At 45.2% G+C, this 20,281-nt stretch overlaps 1 protein-coding gene across 1 annotated transcript in view; it reads left to right on the top strand.

Moving 5' to 3' along the window:
• The window catches only part of LOC106608239 (neurexin-3b), a 651,982-nt gene that overhangs the window by 611,115 nt on the left and 20,586 nt on the right, over positions 1-20,281 (top strand). The window lies entirely within an intron of this gene.

Below are 20,281 nucleotides of genomic sequence, written 5' to 3'. Positions count from 1 at the left end.
CAATAAGTAGATGATAGGACATTTGTGGAGCCAACAGGAAGTAGATGATCATAGGACAGTATTGGAGCCAACAGGAAGTAGATGATCATAGGACAGTATTGGAGCCAACAAGAAGTAGATGATCATTGGACAGTAGTTGAGCAAACAATAAGTAGATGATCATAGGACAGTAGTGGAGCCAACAGGAGGTAAGTAATGATAGTATTGTATTGGAACAAACAGGAAATACGTGATCATATGATAGTAGTTGAGCCAACAGGAAGTGGGTGATCATATGACAGGAGTGGAGCCAACAGGAAGTTGGTGATCATATGACAGGAGTGGAGCCAACAGGAAGTGGGTGATCATAGAACAGTAGTGTAGCCACAAGGAAGTGGATGATCATAGGACAGTAGTGGAACCAACAGGAAGTAGATGATCATAGCACAGTGGTGTGGCCAACTGGAAGTAAATGATCATAGGACAGTAGTGGAGCCAACAGGAAGAATATGATCATAGGACAGTATTGGAGCCAACAGGAAGAATATGATCATAGGACAGTAGTGGAGCCAACAGGAAGAATATGATCATAGGACAGTATTGGAGCCAACAGGAAGAATATGATCATAGGACAGTAGTGGAGCCAACAGGAAGAATATGATCATAGGACAGTATTGGAGCCAACAGGAAGAATATGATCATAGGACAGTAGTGGAGCCAACAGGAAGAATATGATCATAGGACAGTATTGGAGCCAACAGGAGGTAAGTCATGAAAGTATTGTAGTGGAGCAAACAGGAAGTATGTGATCATAGGATAGTAGTTGAGCAAACAGGAAGTGGATGATCATAGAACAGTAGTGGAGCCAACAGAAGGTAGATAATTAAAGTACTGTAGTGGAGCCAACAGGAAGTAGATGATCATAGGACAGTAGTTGAGCAAACAGGAGGTAGATGATCATAGGACAGTAGTGGAGCCAACAGGAAGTAGATGATCATGGGACAGTAGTGTAGCCAACAGGAAGTCGATGATCATAGGATTCTCATCCCATATCGCTGCTGGCTGCCACCACAACTAGCTGACTGTGTAGAGCAGTTTTTTCACACAAACTCACTGCAGCTGACTCAATATTTACTATTCCATAAAAATAATAACATACTAATTATAGACGTTTTTGGCAGCACTGTTTCTGTAAAATATATATTTTAGTATTGAAAGAGTTCTGGCCCTTTGTATTCAGTTCCCCTCATCACACCCGCTGCCTCTCAGCACTGTCGGTCTCTGTTGTGGTAAATCAGTGTTTGACAGAGGTAGAGTTACAGCAGTGTTCATAGCCCAGTTCATCTAAAACCCTAATGTGAAGAATGAATCTCTGCTGCACTTTGATGTATATTATTACCATCCCTCCCCTTAGAGCCTGCTGTTGGTTTAGCTGACATAGGTGTGTGTGTGTGTGTGTGTGTGTGTGTGTGTGTGTGTGTGTGTGTGTGTGTGTGTGTGTGTGTGTGTGTGTGTGTGTGTGTGTGTGTGTGTGTGTGTGTGTGTGTGTGTGTGTGTGTGTGTGTGCCACACAGGGTTGGGGAGTAACAGGTTACATGTAAGGGATTACAAAAAACAGTAGCTGTAATGTGTTACGCTACCAGCAAAAGATACTGTAATCAGATTACAGATACTTTTGAAAAACTAGATGATTACTTGGAGGATTACTTTTGCGAGAAAATCGTTTTTGACACTTTTCTGTTTTCTCAATGACATTCAAATCAGCATTGAAAAATGGAGCACGTTTAAGTTTGTTCCACCTGAGTGAGTCTGACCACAAGTCAGAGACCACTATGTCTTCCCTGTAATGCACAGCGTTGAGATTGCCTGCAATGACAACAAGCTCAGTCCAATGATGCTGTGACACACCGCCCCAGACCATGACAAACCCTCCACGTCCAAATCGATCCCGCTCCAGAGTACAGGCCTTGGTGTAACGCTCATTCCTTCGACGATAAACGCGAATCCGACCATCACCCCTGTTGAGAGAAAACCGCAATTCGTCAGTGAAGACTTTTTGCCAGTCCTGTCTGGTCCAGCGACGGTGGTTTTGTGCCAATAGGTGACGTTGTTGCCTGTGATGTCTGGTGAGGACCTGCCTTACAACAGGCCTACAAGCCCTCACTCCAGCCTCTCTCAGCATATTGCGGACAGTCTGAGCACTGATGGAGGGATTGTGCGTTCCTGGTGTAACTCGGGCAGTTGTTGTTGCCATCCTGTACCTGTCCCACAGGTGTGATATTCGGATGTACCGATTCTGTGCAGGTGTTGTTACACATGGTCTGCCACTGAGAAGACGATCAGCTGTCCATCCTGTCTCCCTGTAGTGCTGTCTTAGGCGTCTCACAGTACGGACATTGCAATTTATTGCTCTGGCCACAGCTGCAGTCCTCATGCCTCCTTGCAGCATGCCTAAGGCACATTCATGCAGATGAGCAGGGACCTTGGGCATCTTTCTTTTGGTGTTTTTCAGAGTCAGTAGAAAGGCCTCTCTATTGTCCTAAATGTTCATAACTGTGACCTTAATTGCCTACCGTCTGTAAGCTGTTAGTGTCTTAACAACCGTTCCACAGGTGTATGTTCATTAATTGTTTATGGTTCATTGAACAAGCATGGGAAACAGTGTTTAAACCCTTTACAATGAAGATCTGTGAAGTTATTTGGATTTTTACAAATTATCTTTGAAAGACAGGGTCCTGAAAAGGGGACGTTTATTTTTTTGCTGAGTTTAGATCAATCTAATTCTTGCTGATAAAAACCAAATAAATCCATAGGCCTAAAGGACACATGCTCAAACTGGCACACTTCTGAAAGACTTTAAGGGGCAATCTGTAGTTGCTACATCCATTTTTGGACTTATAAATGAAATATATATATATATCCACTGATTCTTGAAGAATATAACTTATAAATGTCTCATGAGCTTAGTTCAACTGTCACACTCCATGAGAACCTAAAATATACGTTTTTTTATTACAATGTTTGTAAACATTGTAAATGTAAATGTAAACAAACACTGTATAGCCTCATAACATGGTTAAAACCATATGTTTTACATAATGGATGGTCAGTCCTTGCAATCATAGCTCTGTCTATTAATCTGAGAGTGGTTACATTTCTCCAGGCCCATCCCTCAGCTTTTTACCAAAACAGAGGCAGGGCAACCATTTTGTTATTGTTTCATCTGTGGATTTGCCTTTTAAACAGCTGCATATTATCAAGATATCGAAGTGTCACCAACAAAAAGGTAAACAACAGGCCGATAGCAAATGCAGCATACGACATTCATTTTTCACATGTAAATAGCACTTTTCAGTAGTGCTCAAAGCATGTCATTCCATGAGCACAGCATTTATATTCCAACTCAAATCAATGAGCCCTACAGAGTAGGGCTGGGTAATAAGTACTTAGTCTTGGGGACATGCTCAGGCAAAACTATTTGGCTAATCTATACCTCCATATTTCAAAGTCCTATTCTTGAAGATCAAGGGGTATAACATTTATTGGAATGACTGGAATTCTGATAGACTTTGGTTTTTAATGTAAAGATATAATTTAATAGTATTATTATATGTAGTAGAAAGTGATGGGTTAGAAGAAGCCTAAATAACCAACCCATAAAGTAACATTGAACATCCATATATGGCCAGCTATGTAAACTTTAACATTGATTTATCCTGCAATAGATGTCATTCAATTGATAACATACATTTTTGTCTTCTTCTAATGCCTCTTAAGGGGAAAGTAATCTAAAAGTAACGGAAGGTAACCAGATTACGTTACTGAGTTTGGGTAATCCAAAAGTTACTTTACTGATTACAATTTTGCACAGGTAACTAGTAACTGTAACGGATTACATTTAGAAAGTAACCATGCCAACCCTGGTGCCACAGAATAAATACACATTATGTAAATACTGTGGTGTTGTCTGTGATGTCATAATGAAATAAATTGTAAGTGCTTTATTGGCTAAGCCCAGCTGCTTTCTGGTTCATTTCTAATGGGGAAGACGAGGGTAATAATTCACATTGTTGCCCATAGAGAATTGTTATAGTACATTACGCTACTACATCACACTAAAGCCTGTTGCAAGCCAATACTTGCGTCCCAAATAGCACCCTATTACCTATGTAGTGCACTACTTTTAAACAGGGCTCATATAGCTCTGGTCAAATGTAGTGCACTAGCGGGCCATTTGGTACACAGTCAATACCAATGAGCGAATAAAAGGGAATAGGAATCATGTACAGCAGGGCTCTGGAGTATATTTTATGCAATTTCTTCATCAGTTAGTTACAGCGTTTTCAACTTTCATGTTTTGTAGATAGAGACTTAATTGAATATGCTTAATTTGGGTTTGTGCTCATTAGGAGCTGAACTCAGAAGGGACCTCGTTGTTTAATTTGTGAAAAGTAAAGATTTCAGCTTAGCGGCTTGCGTAATGAACGATGCACAGCAAAGCACATTGATTCTGTATCACAGCCTTGAAATAATAATAACTTCTGTGAGAGAGGAGCATTACGATGCAAGACCAGACCGTAGGTAAATGTCAAACTGTATCTTTTTGAACTCAAACAACCTTCCATTCAATTCAATCCAATAACTATATTCTTGCTGTGTTTACAGTATTTCTGAGGGAGACTATTCAAGAGTCATTAGCCCTGACCAAGGCACCCTATTCCCAGGGCACTTGTGAAAAGTAGTGCGCTAGGGAATAGGGTGCCTCTCCCTCCCCGCTTCACACTTCCCTCTTTGAACAGGGACCTGTCATTTAAACATCCATGTACAGCAACAACCTTGGAAGCAACAGAACAGCATGTGTATCGAGCACATTTTAGCTGCGGCTCCAGCATAGCTCATATCACACTGCACAACATGGGAAGAATCTCATCTCTCGCTCTCCCTCTCTTTCTCGCTTTCTCTCCCTACTTCTTTCCCTACCTCTCTCCCTCTCTCTTTCTCTCTCCCGACCTCTCCCTACCCCTCTCTCTCTCTTGCTCTCCCTACCTCTCCCTACCTCTCTCTCTCTTTCTCTCTCTCTCGCTCTCCCTCTCTCTCTACCTCTCCGTACCTCTCCCTACCACTCCCTACCGCTCTCCCTACCCCTACCCCTCTCCCTACCCCTCTCCCTACCCCTCTCCCTACCTCTCCCTACCTCCCTCCCTCCCTCTCCCTTCCTACCTACCTCCCTCCCCCCTCCCTCCCTCCCTCCCTCCCTCCCTCCCTCCCTCCCTCCCTCCCTCCCTCCCTCCCTCCCTCCCTCTCCCTCTCTCCCTCCTCTCTGAGTGTTAGTTAGCCCCTCCCTGATGACCTCAGCAGCAGCAGTGATTAAGGATCAGGGCTAAATACCATTTCCTTTTTACCAATTCCACAGGAAGTGACTGTTGTTTGATTCAGGCTGTTTGATACGGGCTGTTTGATATGGGCCCACCGAGCAATTAGACTGCACTGTGGCACTGCATCCCAAACAGAACCCTATTCGATATATACTGCACTAGAGGCCCTGGTCAAAAGTAGTGCACTATGTAGGGAATAGGGTGCCTTTTGTGATGCAGTCTGTGACTCTGCCAGCCTGCTACCCTTCTCCCAGTGCTTTGTTAGTGCTCTCTGTGTACAGAAGCCAGGTCAGATTAATAAATACCCCACACAACCTATTGCACTGAAACTGCAATGTGAGGCCGACAGTGTGAACAATGATATGTATTTTCTACTTCTTTTTTCGTTATTTTTCTTTTATCCTCTGTGGTATGTATGACCTGAGAGGAAACAGTAATGCTGAACGGAGGAAGTCCAGGAAAAGAGAGGAGAGTAGAAGAAAGGAGAAGAGATGAGCAGAGAGGAGAAGAAATGAGAGGAGAGGAGAGGAAAGCAGAGCAGAGCAGAGGAGAGGAGAGGAGAGGAGAGGAGAGGAGAGGAGAGGAGAGGAGAGGAGAGGAGAGGAGAGGAGAGGAGAGGAGAGGAGAGGAGAGGAGAGGAGAGGAGAGGAGAGGAGAGGAGAGGAGGAGGAGAGGAGAAGGCCCACTAAGGGTGGCTCTCTGGAAATATCAATATTTGATCTTTGAAATCACTTAGGTCATGGCTTTGGATTTATAGTTAGTTATAGAACCCATTTAGCTGTAATACATCTTAAAACTAACCTCTGCGGGTCTGTAATGGTGTTATCGTTGGGTTTAATGGGGTGCTGGTGTTTTATTGCAGCTCTATATTATCTATTATCTCTAATGTATTGGTTTTAACGAAAAGCAATCATATAATTGTAGACCTCATCCAGCAGCATCATACGTTACCACTCCACTGAGACATACAGCAACGTCCACATCTAAGAGTAGGACTTTTCATCCAGCTGTTAATAGGACGTGCCACCATATAGTCACGTCCTGACCAGTAAAGGGTCATTTTGTTATTGTTGTTGGTCAGGACGTGGCAGGGGTGTGTTTGTTTTGTGTGTTTCGGGGTTTTTGGTTTATGTTCTATGTTTTCTATTTCTATGTGGGTTTTCTAGTTTGTCTATTTCTATGTTCGTTTTGGGAACGACCTCCAATTAGAAGCAGCTGGTTGTCGTTGCTTCTAATTGGAGGCCATATTTAAGTGGGTTTATTTTCTCTTGTGTTTGTGGGTGTTGTTCCTTTGTATAGCTGTGTAGCCTTACAGGACTGTCGTTCGTTTTCTTGTTTTGTTTAGTGTTCACGTTAAAAAATAAAAGTATAAGTATGGACACTTACCACTCTGCGTATTGGTCCGATGATTTCTCCTCATCAGAAGACGAAGCTTATGACAGAACCACCCACCAAACCAGGACCAAGCAGCGGAGGAAGGAGCAGTAGAGGAGCTATAAAGAGTCATGGACTTGGGAGGAGATCCTGGATGGGGCAGGACCATGGCACCAGGCGGGGGAGTACCGGCGCCCTAAGGAGGAGCTGGAGGCAGCTAAGGCGGAGTGGCACCATTACGAGGCGTTTTACGCAAGGATGGGCAAGTACGAGAGGCAGCCCCCCCAAAAAATTGGGGGGGGGCACACGGGTAGTATGGCTAAGTCAGGTCGTAGACCTGAGTAACTCCCGGTGCTTATTATGGGGCGCAACGGAGCATGAAGGCACCGAGCTATGCGGAAATACGCATGGCAGCCATCATGCCTCAGCACAGCCCAGTTCGCCCTGTGCCAGCACTCCGCCTGTGCCGGGCTACGGTAACAATCCAGCCAGAACGGGTTGTGCAGGTTTTGTGCTCTAGACCTCCAGTGTGTAGTCAAGGCCCCGTGTATCCAGTTCCTGTTCCTCGCACTAGCCTTGAGGTGCGTGTCACCAGTCTGGCACCTCCAAAGCCAGCCCCACGCACCAGGCCTTTAGTGTGCCTGCCCAGTCCAGTACGTCCTGTTCTGCTCCTCGCACTAGCCTTGAGGTGCGTGTCCCTAGTCTGGCGCCTCCAAAGCCAGCCCCACGCATCAGGCCTCTAGTGCGCCTGCCCAGTCCAGTACATCCTGTTCCTGCTCCTCGCACTAGCCTTGAGGTGCGTGTCACTAGTCTGGCGCCTCCAAAGCCAGCCCCACGCACCAGGCCTATAGTGCGCAGTCCCCGTCTAGAGCTTCCGGCAACAGTGCCCCGTCTAGAGCTTCCGGCGACTTCCACAGAACTGACAGAGACGGCCCACAGTCCGGAACCGACAGAGACGGCCCGCCAGTCCGGAACCGACAGAGACGGCCCGCCAGTCCGTAACCGACAGAGACGGCCCGCCAGTCCGTAACCGACAGAGACGGCCCGCCAGTCCGGAATCGACAGAGACGGCCCGCCAGTCCGGGGCCGACAGAGACGCCCGCCAGTTCGGAACGGATAGAGACGCCAGCCAGTCCGGCGGAACCGATAGAGTTGTCCGGCGCAGCCAGAGTCGCCCGCCAGTCCGGCGCAGCCAGAGTCGCCCGCCAGTCCGAGGTCTCCAGAGACGCACCTCAGCCCGAGGTCTCCAGAGACGCGCTACAGCCCTAAGCCTTCAGCGGGGGTGGACAGGTTAGAGTGGGGATTAAGCCCAGAGCCAGAGCCACCTCCATGTGGGGGGGGGGGGGTTGGGAAGGGGGGGGGTGTAGCACAGGAACCGTCGGTGATGGTGGCCACCCTCCCTTCCCTCCCTTTAGTTTTGGTTTATTGTTTTGGTATTTTTGGGGTTTCAGGTGCATTCGGGGGGGGGGGGGGGGGGGGGGGGGGGGGTTACTGTCACGTCCTGACCAGTAAAGGGTCATTTTGTTATTGTTGTTGGTCCGGACGTGGCAGGGGTGTGTTTGTTTTGTGTGTTTCGGGGTTTTTGGTTTATGTTCTATGTTTTCTATTACTATGTGGGTTTTCTAGTTTGTCTATTTCTATGTTAGTTTTGAGAACGACCTCCAATTAGAAGCAGCTGGTTGTCGTTGCTTCTAATTGGAGGCCATATTTAAGTGGGTTTATTTTCTCTTGTGTTTGTGGGTGGTTGTTCCTTTGTATAGCTGTGTAGCCTTACAGGACTGTCGTTCGTTTTCTTGTTTTGTTTAGTGTTCACGTTAAAAAATAAAAGTATAAGTATGGACACTTACCACTCTGAGTATTGGTCTGATGATTTCTCCTCATCAGAAGATGAAGCCTATGACACATATAGTTCCCCCTCCACCCCACCCTCCTCCTCTCTCCCTCCTCTTCTCTATCCCCTCTCATCTATCTGTGAGGGAGTGAGTGAAAAGAGTTGTGGCAGCCTATTGATAGTTATAAGGCTGAATTCCATCGATTCCCCTTGTAATACAAACCTCTCCTCTTATCGTCCTGACAAAGCCAAGATCAGACATGATAACACAGATCAGACACAATCGAAAGGAAAGCTTTCCTTCAAGGAGATGACTATCTGGGGGAGTGGATTTTTTTATTTCTTTTAATTTTAATCACTGCCCTGGGTCTTTTTCTTTTTTTACCGGAGGCCTCCTACTGGCCCTCCAACACCACTTCCAGCAGCATCTGGTCCCCCATCCAGGGACTGACCAGGACCAAACTTGCTTAGCTTCAGAGGCAAGCCAGCAGTGGGTTCCAAGGTAGTATGCTTCTGGCTGGAGAGGACAGGAGAGGGGAGAGGAGGGCAGGGGAGGGGAGAAGGGAGTCAAGAGGAGTAGAGAGAGGAGGGGGGCAGGGGAGGAGAGCCGAGGAGAAGATAAGAGAAGAGAGGAAAGGATGAGAGAAAAGAAGAGGAGAGAAGAGAGGAGAGCGAAAGGAGAGGCTGTACATATGTATTTATAACCCATGGAATACTGTATGCTGTATGTGGAAACATATCCCTCCTCCATATCCCTCTCTCAAACCACAGAGGAGCTCAAGGTTACCGCGACAACAACAGGAACATGCTTCTTATCCCGTGTCTTACATTTGCCCTTCTTCTACTGTGTGGCCGGCCACTGTGATCTCCACGACGACAACTCACACCGCTAGAGGATAGCCATGGAAACGGTCAGAGAGTATAAAAGGCAGAGCTTGAGTTACAATTGATTCATGCTTCCTTTGTTCTCACCCCCAGAAACAATCTCTACGCCATGGGGGGTTGTGCTCTGTTGTCGCATTGTAAATAAGGCAAATTGGGTTTTGATGGTTGAGATGATATGTGGCCTTGTTGGATGCTGTTGTCCTTTACTTTAAAGCCCCCCCCCCCCCCCCCCCCCCCCCCATTTCCCTCTTGCCATCTGGGCAGAAAACAGCAGGGTATATGTTAAGATACAAGTCTTGGTGTAATATGTAACTACCCCTGCTCTGTGATGTCCCCCATATATACGAATATATGGACAGAGTTAACCATCCCTTCCCCTAGGCTCTGACACAAGCCTGTACCATCTCATAATTGATGTAGAAGCCAATCTGGGGGTTCAGCAGAGATCCGATTAGAGGTGTAAATTGTTGCCTGTGTTGTTCCAACCCAGAGGGAAAATAAAGTGTTAGGACTCAAATGGAACCCTATTCCCTATATAGTGCACTACTTTAAATCCAGGGCCCATATGGATCTAGTCAAAAGAAAAGGAGTGCACTATATAGGGAATAGGGTGCCAGTAGGGATGCACTACTAATCTCAGGTGAGAGACAGTTCTACAACGTGTACTACTAAACTCAGGTGAGAGACAGTTCTACAACGTGCACTACTAACCTCAGGTGAGAGACAGTTCTACAACGTGCACTACTAAACTCAGGTGAGAGACAGTTCTACAACGTGCACTACTAAACTCAGGTGAGAGACAGTTCTACAACGTGCACTACTAAACTCAAGTGAGAGACAGTTCTACAACGTGCACTACTAACCTCAGGTGAGAGACAGTTCTACAACGTGCACTACTAACCTCAGGTGAGAGACAGTTCTACAACGTGCACTACTAACCTCAGGTGAGAGACAGTTCTACAACGTGCACTACTAAACTCAGGTGAGAGACAGTTCTACAACGTGCACTACTAAACTCAGGTGAGAGACAGTTCTACAACGTGCACTACTAAACTCAGGTGAGAGACAGTTCTACAACGTGCACTACTAAACTCAGGTGAGAGACAGTTCTACAACGTGCACTACTAACCTCAGGTGAGAGACAGTTCTACAACGTGCACTACTAACCTCAGGTGAGAGACAGTTCTGTAACGTGCACTACTAAACTCAGGTGAGAGACAGTTCTACAACGTGCACTACTAACCTCAGGTGAGAGACAGTTCTACAACGTGCACTACTAACCTCAGGTGAGAGACAGTTCTACAACGTGTACTACTAATCTCAGGTGAGACAGACAGGTGAAAGTGTTCCAACAAAGTAAAGTTGTTATACATACTGTAGCTCTGCTACTGAAAACTGTGTGAAACATCAGTGAATATTCATCATGCACAAAGTGAACCAGAGAAGTACCTACAAGGACTTAGGAAAAGTTGTTAATCACCTCAAAATAGTTGGAATTAGAGGGCTGGCATTTTTAGCTCTATGTTTTGGTCTGAATGTGATTCATTCTGCACCTTTTAAGAGGGTCAAGCCTGATTGCGGGTCTAGCTGGTGATTTGTTCAGTTGCGATTGGCGTGGTAATTATAGGCTTGTTCTGATAACGGTGGCTGCAGAACAAAACTGCTATGGTGATTCTCAGAGTTCTAGAAGCACTGATTAGTTCCGTAAAGAGAATTCTCCATGTTCACCATTTTGTAGCCTTACTTCTCCCACAAGGAGAATGGCAAGGCTGTGTGCATGCGTATCGTAAGTCTATCTGTATTGATCTCAATGAGATTATTTTAGCATACTAGGCTGTTATAATGACCTCTGTAGTCTCAGTACTGATTGTGTCATTCCTTTGTTGTTTAAGGGGCTAAAGATGATATAACAGCATTATATGGTGAATGTCAGATATAGTCCTCATATCTAAAGCTTTCTGCATCCTCCGCCTTGAATTATTCACATCGCGCAAAAACACATGGCCACACACACAAGTATGGACGCATGCACACACACACATTGCACCGCCACCCTGTAATACCCTCCGTCTCACACAAACACACACACACACACACACACACACACACACACACACACACACACACACACACACACACACACACACACACACACACACACACACACAGTCACACAGTCACACACTCCCGCTTGCAGGAAAGAAGATGAAAGACAGTTTGTTGAGAATAATTGCAGAAAAAATAAATCACTTTGCTGCCAAAATATATCCCACTGCATGTTATGGAGATTTAGCCTGAGAATTGGATTCCTCCAGCTGTGAAATCCCTTTCTGTATTCTTGCCGGCCATACACATTATTCTACACTACAGAATACTACAGAGCCAGGCAACACTATTTCTCTCTTCAATGCACAGGCAATTTTGCTTTTGAAAATGTTGCGTTCCATTGCAGTCATTTACTTTACCTGCCTAGCGTGTGTTTATTGATGTTTCTGACCATTTCACAGAGAGGTGTATGATTCATGTGTCAGCTCATTGGTTTTGCATCAGCATAAAGATGGAGAATAAAGCTCCAAATCTTGACTATTTTACCTTTAGGCAAGTCATTTAAGAACAAATTCTTATTTTCAATGACAGCCTAGGATCAGTGGGTTATCTGACTTGTTCAGGGGCAGAACGACAGATTTGTACCTTGTCAGCTAAGGGATTTGATCTTGCAACCTTTGCGGTTACTAGTCCAACGCTCTAACCACTAGGCTACGCTGCCGCCCCACTAGCTCAGACTATCTCAGATAAAATCATGATGGGTTTGACTTTGAATATAATTCATGTCATGAAATGCAATCTGATCTGCATTATATTCAAAGAAATAGAGGACATGAGTGATTCAGAACCTGCTAATTTAGATAATTTTTTCTCAAACCTGTATAAACTGAAGGAACCAAGCTAGACTCCCTCCTTTTGCCAATCCACAACTCAGCGATGCCTGTCCACTTATATTGGACTTACCAAGCCTGTGTAAGTTGGTGATGGAACTAACCCCATGCTCCCTTCTTTCCATGAACCCCTCAAATCTTTTCTGTTTCAGTTCAGTACTAGTGTTGTTCTAGTGTTCTGCTAGTGTTCTGCTAGTGTTCTAGAGTTCTGCTAGTGTTCTAAACTTCTGCTAGTGTTCTGCTAGTGTTCTAGAGTTCTGCTAGTGTTCTGCTAGTGTTCTAGTGTTCTGCTAGTGTTCTGCTAGTGATCAAGTGTTCTAGTGTTCTAGTGTTCTAGAGTTCTGCTAGTATTCTGCTAGTTTTCTAGTGTTCTGCTAGTGTTCTAGAGTTATGCTAGTGTTTTTCTAGTGTTCTGCTAGTGTTCTGCTAGTGTTCTGCTAGTGTTCTAGTGTTCTAGTATTCTGCTAGTGTTCTAGAGTTCTGCTAGTGTTCTAGAGTTCTGCTAGTGTTCTAGAGTTCTGCAAGTATTCTGCTAGTGTTCTAGTGTTCTGCAAGTATTCTGCTAGTGTTCTAGTGTTCTGCTAGTGTTCTGCTAGTGTTCTAGTGTTCTGCTAGTGCTCTAGGGTTCTGCTAGTGTTCTGCTAGTGCTCTAGTGTTCTGCTAGTGTTCTAGAGTTCTGCTAGTGTTCCAGTGTTCTCTAGTGTTCTGCTAGTGTTCTGCTAGTGTTCTGCTAGTGCTCTGGTGTTCTAGTGTTCTGCTAGTGTTCTAGAGTTCTGCTAGTTTTCTAGTGTTCTGCTAGTGTTCTAGAGTTCTGCTAGTGTTCTAGAGTTATGCTAGTGTTCTAAGTTCTGCAAGTATTCTGCTAGTGTTCTAGTGTTCTGCTAGTGATCAAGTGTTCTAGTGTTCTAGTGTTCTAGAGTTCTGCTAGTATTCTGCTAGTTTTCTAGTGTTCTGCTAGTGTTCTAGAGTTATGCTAGTGTTTTTCTAGTGTTCTGCTAGTGTTCTGCTAGTGTTCTGCTAGTGTTCTAGTGTTCTAGTATTCTGCTAGTGTTCTAGAGTTCTGCTAGTGTTCTAGAGTTCTGCTAGTGTTCTAGAGTTCTGCAAGTATTCTGCTAGTGTTCTAGTGTTCTGCAAGTATTCTGCTAGTGTTCTAGTGTTCTGCTAGTGTTCTGCTAGTGTTCTAGTGTTCTGCTAGTGCTCTAGGGTTCTGCTAGTGTTCTGCTAGTGCTCTAGTGTTCTGCTAGTGTTCTAGAGTTCTGCTAGTGTTCCAGTGTTCTCTAGTGTTCTGCTAGTGTTCTGCTAGTGTTCTGCTAGTGCTCTGGTGTTCTAGTGTTCTGCTAGTGTTCTAGAGTTCTGCTAGTTTTCTAGTGTTCTGCTAGTGTTCTAGAGTTCTGCTAGTGTTCTAGAGTTATGCTAGTGTTCTAAGTTCTGCAAGTATTCTGCTAGTGTTCTAGTGTTCTGCAAGTATTCTGCTAGTGTTCTAGTGTTCTGCTAGTGTTCTGCTAGTGTTCTAGTGTTCTGCTAGTGCTCTAGTGTTCTGCTAGTGTTCTAGAGTTCTGCTAGTGTTCCAGTGTTCTCTAGTGTTCTGCTAGTGTTCTGCTAGTGTTCTGCTAGTGCTCTGGTGTTCTAGTGTTCTGCTAGTGCTCTAGTGTTTTGCTAGTGTTCTGCTCGTGCTCTAGTGTTCTAGTGTTCTGCTAGTGTTCTAGAGTTATGCTAGTGTTCTGCTAGTGTTCTGCTAGTGGTCAAGATTTCTGCTAGTGTTCTAGTGATCTGCTAGTGTTCTAGAGTTCTGCTAGTTTTCTAGAGTTCTGCTAGTGTTCTGCTAGTGTTCTGCTAGTACTCTGCTAGTGTTCTAGTGTTCTGCTAGTGTTCTGCTAGTGTTCTAGAATTCTGCTAGTGTTCTAGAGTTCTGCTAGTGTTCTAGTTTTCTGCTAGTGTTCTGCTAGTGCTCTAGTGTTCTAGTATTCTGCTAGTGTTCTAGAGTTCTGCTAGTGTTCTAGTGTTCTGCTAGTGTTCTAGAGTTCTGCTAGTGTTCTAGTGTTTTGCTAGTGCTCAAGTGTTCTAGTGTCCTGCTAAGGGTCTAGAGTTCTGTTAGTGTTCTGCTAGTGTTCTGCTAGTGGTCTAGAGTTCTGCTAGTGTTCTGCTAGTGTTCTAGTGTTCTACTAGTGCTCTAGTGCTCTGCTAGTGTTCTAGAGTTCTGCTAGTGCTCAAGTGTTCTGCTTGTGCACTAGTGTTCTGCTGGTGTTCTAGTGTTCTGTTAGTGTTCTAGAGTTCTGCTAGTGATCTAGAGTTCTGCTAGTGTTCTTGTGTTCTGCTAGTGTTCTAGTGTTCTGCTAGTGCTCTAGTGTTCTGCTAGTGTTCTAGTGTTCTGCTAGTGTTCTGCTAGTGTTCTGCTAGTGCTCTAGTGTTCTAGAGTTCTGCTAGTGTTCTAGTGTTCTACTAGTGTTCTGCTAGTGTTCTAGTGTTCTACTAGTGTTCTGCTAGTGCTCTAGTGTTCTGCTAGTGTTCTAGTGTTCTGCTAGTCTTCTAGAGTTCTGCTAGTGTTCTAGTGTTCTAGAGTTCTGCTAGTGTTCTAGTGTTCTGCTAGTGTTCTAGAGTTCTGCTAGTGTTCTAGAGTTCTTCTAGTGGTCTAGAGTTCTGCTAGTGCTCTAGTGTTCTGCTAGTGTTCTAGTGTTCTGCTAGTCTTCTAGAGTTCTGCTAGTGTTCTAGTGTTCTAGAGTTCTGCTAGTGTTCTAGTGTTCTGCTAGTGTTCTAGAGTTCTGCTAGTGTTCTAGAGTTCTTCTAGTGGTCTAGAGTTCTGCTAGTGCTCTAGTGTTCTGCTAGTGTTCTAGTGTTCTGCTAGTCTTCTAGAGTTCTGCTAGTGTTCTAGAGTTCTGCTAGTGTTCTAGTGTTCTGCTAGTGTTCTAGTGTTCTGCTAGTGTTCTGCTAGTGTTCTAGAGTTCTGCTAGTGTTCTGCTAGTGTTCTAGAGTTCTGCTAGAGTTCTGCTAGTGTTCTAGTGTTATGCTAGTGTTCTAGAGTTCTGCTAGTGTTCTAGAGTTCTGCTAGTGTTCTGCTAGTGTTCTAGAGTTCTGGCCTCTATGTGAAGTCGGGTCATAGAGACAGGAGGGATTACAACCCCCAGTGAGAGACAGATGTTTCAGGCTAAGATATTTGATAGCTTTGTTGCTGTCTGACACAACACCCTGCTGCCTCCCATCCTACCTCCTATGGTCCTGCTGTGGGTTTATTCCTCCTAGGTTCAGACAGAAAGCATAAACCTACCGTCTGTCTCTCCATCCCTCTACTTGCTGACAGACCACCCCACTGCCCGTTACATGGTGGCCAATCTTCTGGTCCTGTTGTGGGTTTGTTCTCTAACTCTGCTGTGAGACTATGAAACATATGTCCTGGAGTCCGACATGTCAAAGATATTACAACACACCCTGCCGACCATCCTATAGTGGCCCATCTCTCCCATCATCTCCCATTGTCCTATAGTGGGTTAATATCTGAGACATGTGTTCCCTCTGCCATGGTGGGTTAATCTCTGAGACATGTGTTCCCTCTGACATGGTGGGTTGGTCTCTGAGACAGACATGTTCCTTCTGCCATGGTGGGTTAGTCTCTGGGTCAAACGTGTTCCTTCTGCCATGGTGGGTTAGTGTCTGAGTCAAACGTGTTCCTTCTGCCATGGTGGATTAGTCTCTGAGTCAAACGTGTTCCTTCTGCCATGGTGGGTTAGTCTCTGAGTCAAACGTGTTCCTTCTGCCATGGTGGGTTAGTCTCTGAGTCAAACGTGTTCCTTCTGCCATGGTGGGTTAGACTCTGAGTCAAACGTGTTCCTTCTGCCATGGTGGGTTAGTGTCTGAGTCAAACGTGTTCCTTCTGCCATGGTGGGTTAGTCTCTGAGTCAAATGTGTTCCTTCTGACATGGTGGGTTAGTCTCTGAGACAGACATGTTCCTTCTGCCATGGTGGGTTAGTCTCTGGGTCAAACGTGTTCCTTCTGCCATGGTGGGTTAGTGTCTGAGTGAAACGTGTTCCTTCTGCCATGGTGGGTTAGTCTCTGAGTCAAACGTGTTCCTTCTGCCATGGTGGGTTAGTCTCTGAGTCAAACGTGTTCCTTCTGCCATGGTGGGTTAGACTCTGAGTCAAACGTGTTCCTTCTGCCATGGTGGGTTAGTGTCTGAGTCAAATGTGTTCCTTCTGCCATGGTGGGTTAGACTCTGAGTCAAACGTGTTCCTTCTGCCATGGTGGGTTAGTCTCTGAGTCAAACGTGTTCCTTCTGCCATGGTGGGTTAGTGTCTGAGTCAAACGTGTTCCTTCTGCCATGGTGGGTTAGACTCTGAGTCAAACGTGTTCCTTCTGCCATGGTGGGTTAGTCTCTGAGTCAAACGTGTTCCTTCTGCCATGGTGGGTTAGTCTCTGAGTCAAACGTGTTCCTTCTGCAATGGTGGGTTAGTCTCTGAGTCAAACGTGTTCCTTCTGCCATGGTGGGTTAGTCTCTGAGTCAAACGTGTTCCTTCTGCCATGGTGGGTTAGTCTCTGAGTCACACGTGTTCCTTCTGCCATGGTGGGTTAGTCTCTGAGTCAAACGTGTTCCTTCTGCCATGGTGGGTTAGTCTCTGAGTCAAACGTGTTCCTTCTGCCATGGTGGGTTAGTGTCTGAGTCAAATGTGTTCCTTCTCCAATGGTGGGTTAGTCTCTGAGTCAAACGTGTTCCTTCTGCCATGGTGGGTTAGTGTCTGAGAAAGACATGCCTTCCTTCTGTAATGAGACTGTAGCGGGGTTTTCTCCTAGCCACAGAGACATGCGTTCTATACTTTAAGACTTATTGGAGAACAGGTGAGAGCTGCAGGTACCCCCTCAGGCAGAGAGGCTTCGAACATGTTCCCTGTGCACAGTGGGCCAGACATGGGCTCTACATCAGTACTTCCTAATCCACTCTAATCAGGGAACATCACACGTTTGACCTTTTTGTTTTAGCCCTAACTGGTACCTGATTCAATTAGTCAAGGGGTTGATGATTAGTAGACTAATGGATTCAGTTGTGCCTGTTCAGGGCTATAACAAATATGTGAAACGTCTGGTGGCACCTGAGGAGAATGTTGTGAAACCCTGCTCTACATTAAAGTAGATGGGTAAAGGCATACGAATGATTCACCTGAAGCTGAAAACAATAAACTTAGATGTGTCTGGTTTAGAATGTGGCTGGTTCAGAATGTGTCTGGTTTAGAATGTGTCTGGTTCAGAATTTGTCAGGTTTAGAATGGGTCTGGTACCGAATGGGTCTGGTACCGAATTGGTCTGGTTTAGAATGTGTCTGGTTCAGAATGTGTCTGGTTCAGAATGTGTCTGGTTTAGAATGGGTCTGGTTTAGAATATGTCTGGTTTAGAATATGTCTGGTTCAGAATGTGTCTGGTTCAGATTTTGTCAGGTTTAGAATGTGTCTGGTATCGAATGGGTCTGGTACCGAATATGTCTGGTTTAGAATGTGTCTGGTTTAGAATGTGTCTGGTTTAGAATGTGTCTGGTTTGGAATGTGTCTGGTTTGGAATGTGTCTGGTTTAGAATGTGTCTGGTTTAGAATGTGTCTGGTTTAGAATGTGTCTGGTTTAGAATGTGTCTGGTTTAGAATGTGTCTGGTTTAGAATGTGTCTGGTTTAGAATGTGTCTGGTTCAGAATGTGTCAGGTTTATAATGTGTCTTGTTTAGAAAGTATCAGGCTGAAAGCTGAAACAATATATCCAGGGTACCAGTAGTATGAGGTGATAAGATATGTGTTGATAGTAAAGCTGAGATGTGAGGGGAGAGGCTGAGATTGGTGTAACAGCCTTTGATGTCTGGGCTAGTTTTCTTATTTTCTCTCTGAGTCCTTTTCTGCAACCTGCCATCCAAATAACCAGCAATATTTTGTCTCAGTAATAACCAGTCTTTTTACACACATAATGTGACTTCAATGAATAATATCATATTTACCGAGGGCAAAATTTTACACCAATTCAGTTTAGTGAGTTTCCCTTATCTTCTTTTCTCCGTTGCTTATCTGTTCCCTCTCAGCCCCCCCCCCCCCCCCTCACCCACACAATCACAAACGCACCGCATCACCCTCTTTCTCTCTCTTGCTCTCTCTCTCTCTCTCTTCTCTCTCTCTCTCTCTCTCTCTCTCTCTCTCTCTCTCTCTCTCTCTCTCTCTCTCTCTCTCTCTCTCTCGCTCCTTCTCTGAATATATTTATAATAAATGGACTCCGTAACCGTGGAGTCCGTGTGTGTGTTCATCTTATCAGCAGTGGAGATGGATGTTGTGGAGGTGGTGGAGGCACCAGCCGCGGCATTTCATTAGTCTGTCAATTATATTATATTTAGAGTGTAACAGTGTGGTGGTCCAGCTCTGCAAACTCAATAAGCCCTCTGATATCATAACCCTGCTCTGTGACAACTCTTATTTTATCGCCCTGCTGGTCCCTTCTAATAAACGTCTCTCAGTCGACGCTCGCTAAGCACCAAGCGCTCCACTCAATGCCACAACACGCTGAAATACGACCCCTATGTCCTCCCCGAGTCGGGCCCGAGAGAGGGGGTGAGGCGAGGGGGTAAGGCGAGGGGGTGAGAGAGGTGGTGAGGCGATGGGATAAATCAGAATTGTGGGATACTGAAGGCTGGCTTCCACGTCCCAAATGGCACCATATTCCCTATACAGTGCATTGCTTTTGACCAGAGTGCTTTTGACCAATGCACTGTATAGAGAATAGGTTGCCATTTGGGACACCCATCGTCCCCCATTCCTCCTCTGGTGCACACATCACAGCATTTGAGTGGGGCAAGGCTGATCTCTAGCTCTGGGTGCTTCCTTAGAGGCCATTGACTGTAGAGGAGAGGAGAGGAGAGGAGAGGAGAGGAGAGGAGAGGAGAGGAGAGGAGAGGAGAGGAGAGGAGAGGAGAGGAGAGGAGAGGAGAGGAGAGGAGAGGAGAGGAGAGGAGAGGAGAGGAGAGGAGGAAAAGCAGGATCTAAATAATAGGAGGAATGAGAGGAAAGCTATAAGGAAAACAATTATCTGTAGCTGGGAAGAAGAGAGTACATAGAGTGAAGAATGATAAACACAATGAGAGGTTTGACTTGAGGTGATATATGGTAGGAATCTCTGACGGAATACTCTGAAAGAACATTTCAGTACAGGTTGGCTAGATATTTAGTACAGGCTTGCTAGACATCTAGTATAGGCTGTCTTGATATCTAGTATAGGCTGGCTAGGTATCTAGTATAGGCTGGATAGATATCTAGTATAGGCTGTCTTGATATCTAGTATAGGCTGTCTTGATATCTAGTATAGGCTGTCTTGATATCTAGTATAGGCTGGATAGGTATCAAATATAGGCTGGCTAGGTATCTAGTATAGGCTGGATAGATATCTAGTAAAGGCTGTCTAGGTATCTAGTATAGGCTGGATAGATATCTAGTACAGGCTGTCTAGGTATTTAGTGCAGGCTGTCTATGTATTTAGTACAGGCTGTCTAGTTATTTAGTACAGGCTTTCTAGTTATTTAGTACAGGCTGTCTAGGTATTTAGTATAGGCTGTCTAGGTATCTACTACAGGCTGTCTAGGTATTTAGTACAGGCTGTCTATTTATTTAGTACAGGCTGTCTAGGTATTTAGTATAGGCTGTCTAGGTATCTAGTACAGGCTGGCTAGGTATCTAGTATAGTCTGGCTAGGTATCTAGTATAGGCTGGCTAGGTATTTAGTACAGGCTGGCTAGGTATTTAGTACAGGCTGGCTAGGTATTTAGTACAGGCTGGCTAGGTATCTAGTACAGGCTGGCTAGGTATTTAGTACAGGCTGGCTAGGTATTTAGTACAGGCTGGCTAGGTATTTAGTACAGGCTGGCTAGGTATCTAGTACAGGCTGGCTAGGTATTTAG

The sequence above is a fragment of the Salmo salar genome, chromosome 06 (genome assembly GCF_965601325.2).
Source record: "Salmo salar chromosome 06, fSalSal1, whole genome shotgun sequence".
In the NCBI taxonomy this organism is placed as follows: Eukaryota; Metazoa; Chordata; class Actinopteri; order Salmoniformes; family Salmonidae; genus Salmo; species Salmo salar.
This window is presented reverse-complemented; position numbering and strand designations above follow the sequence as displayed.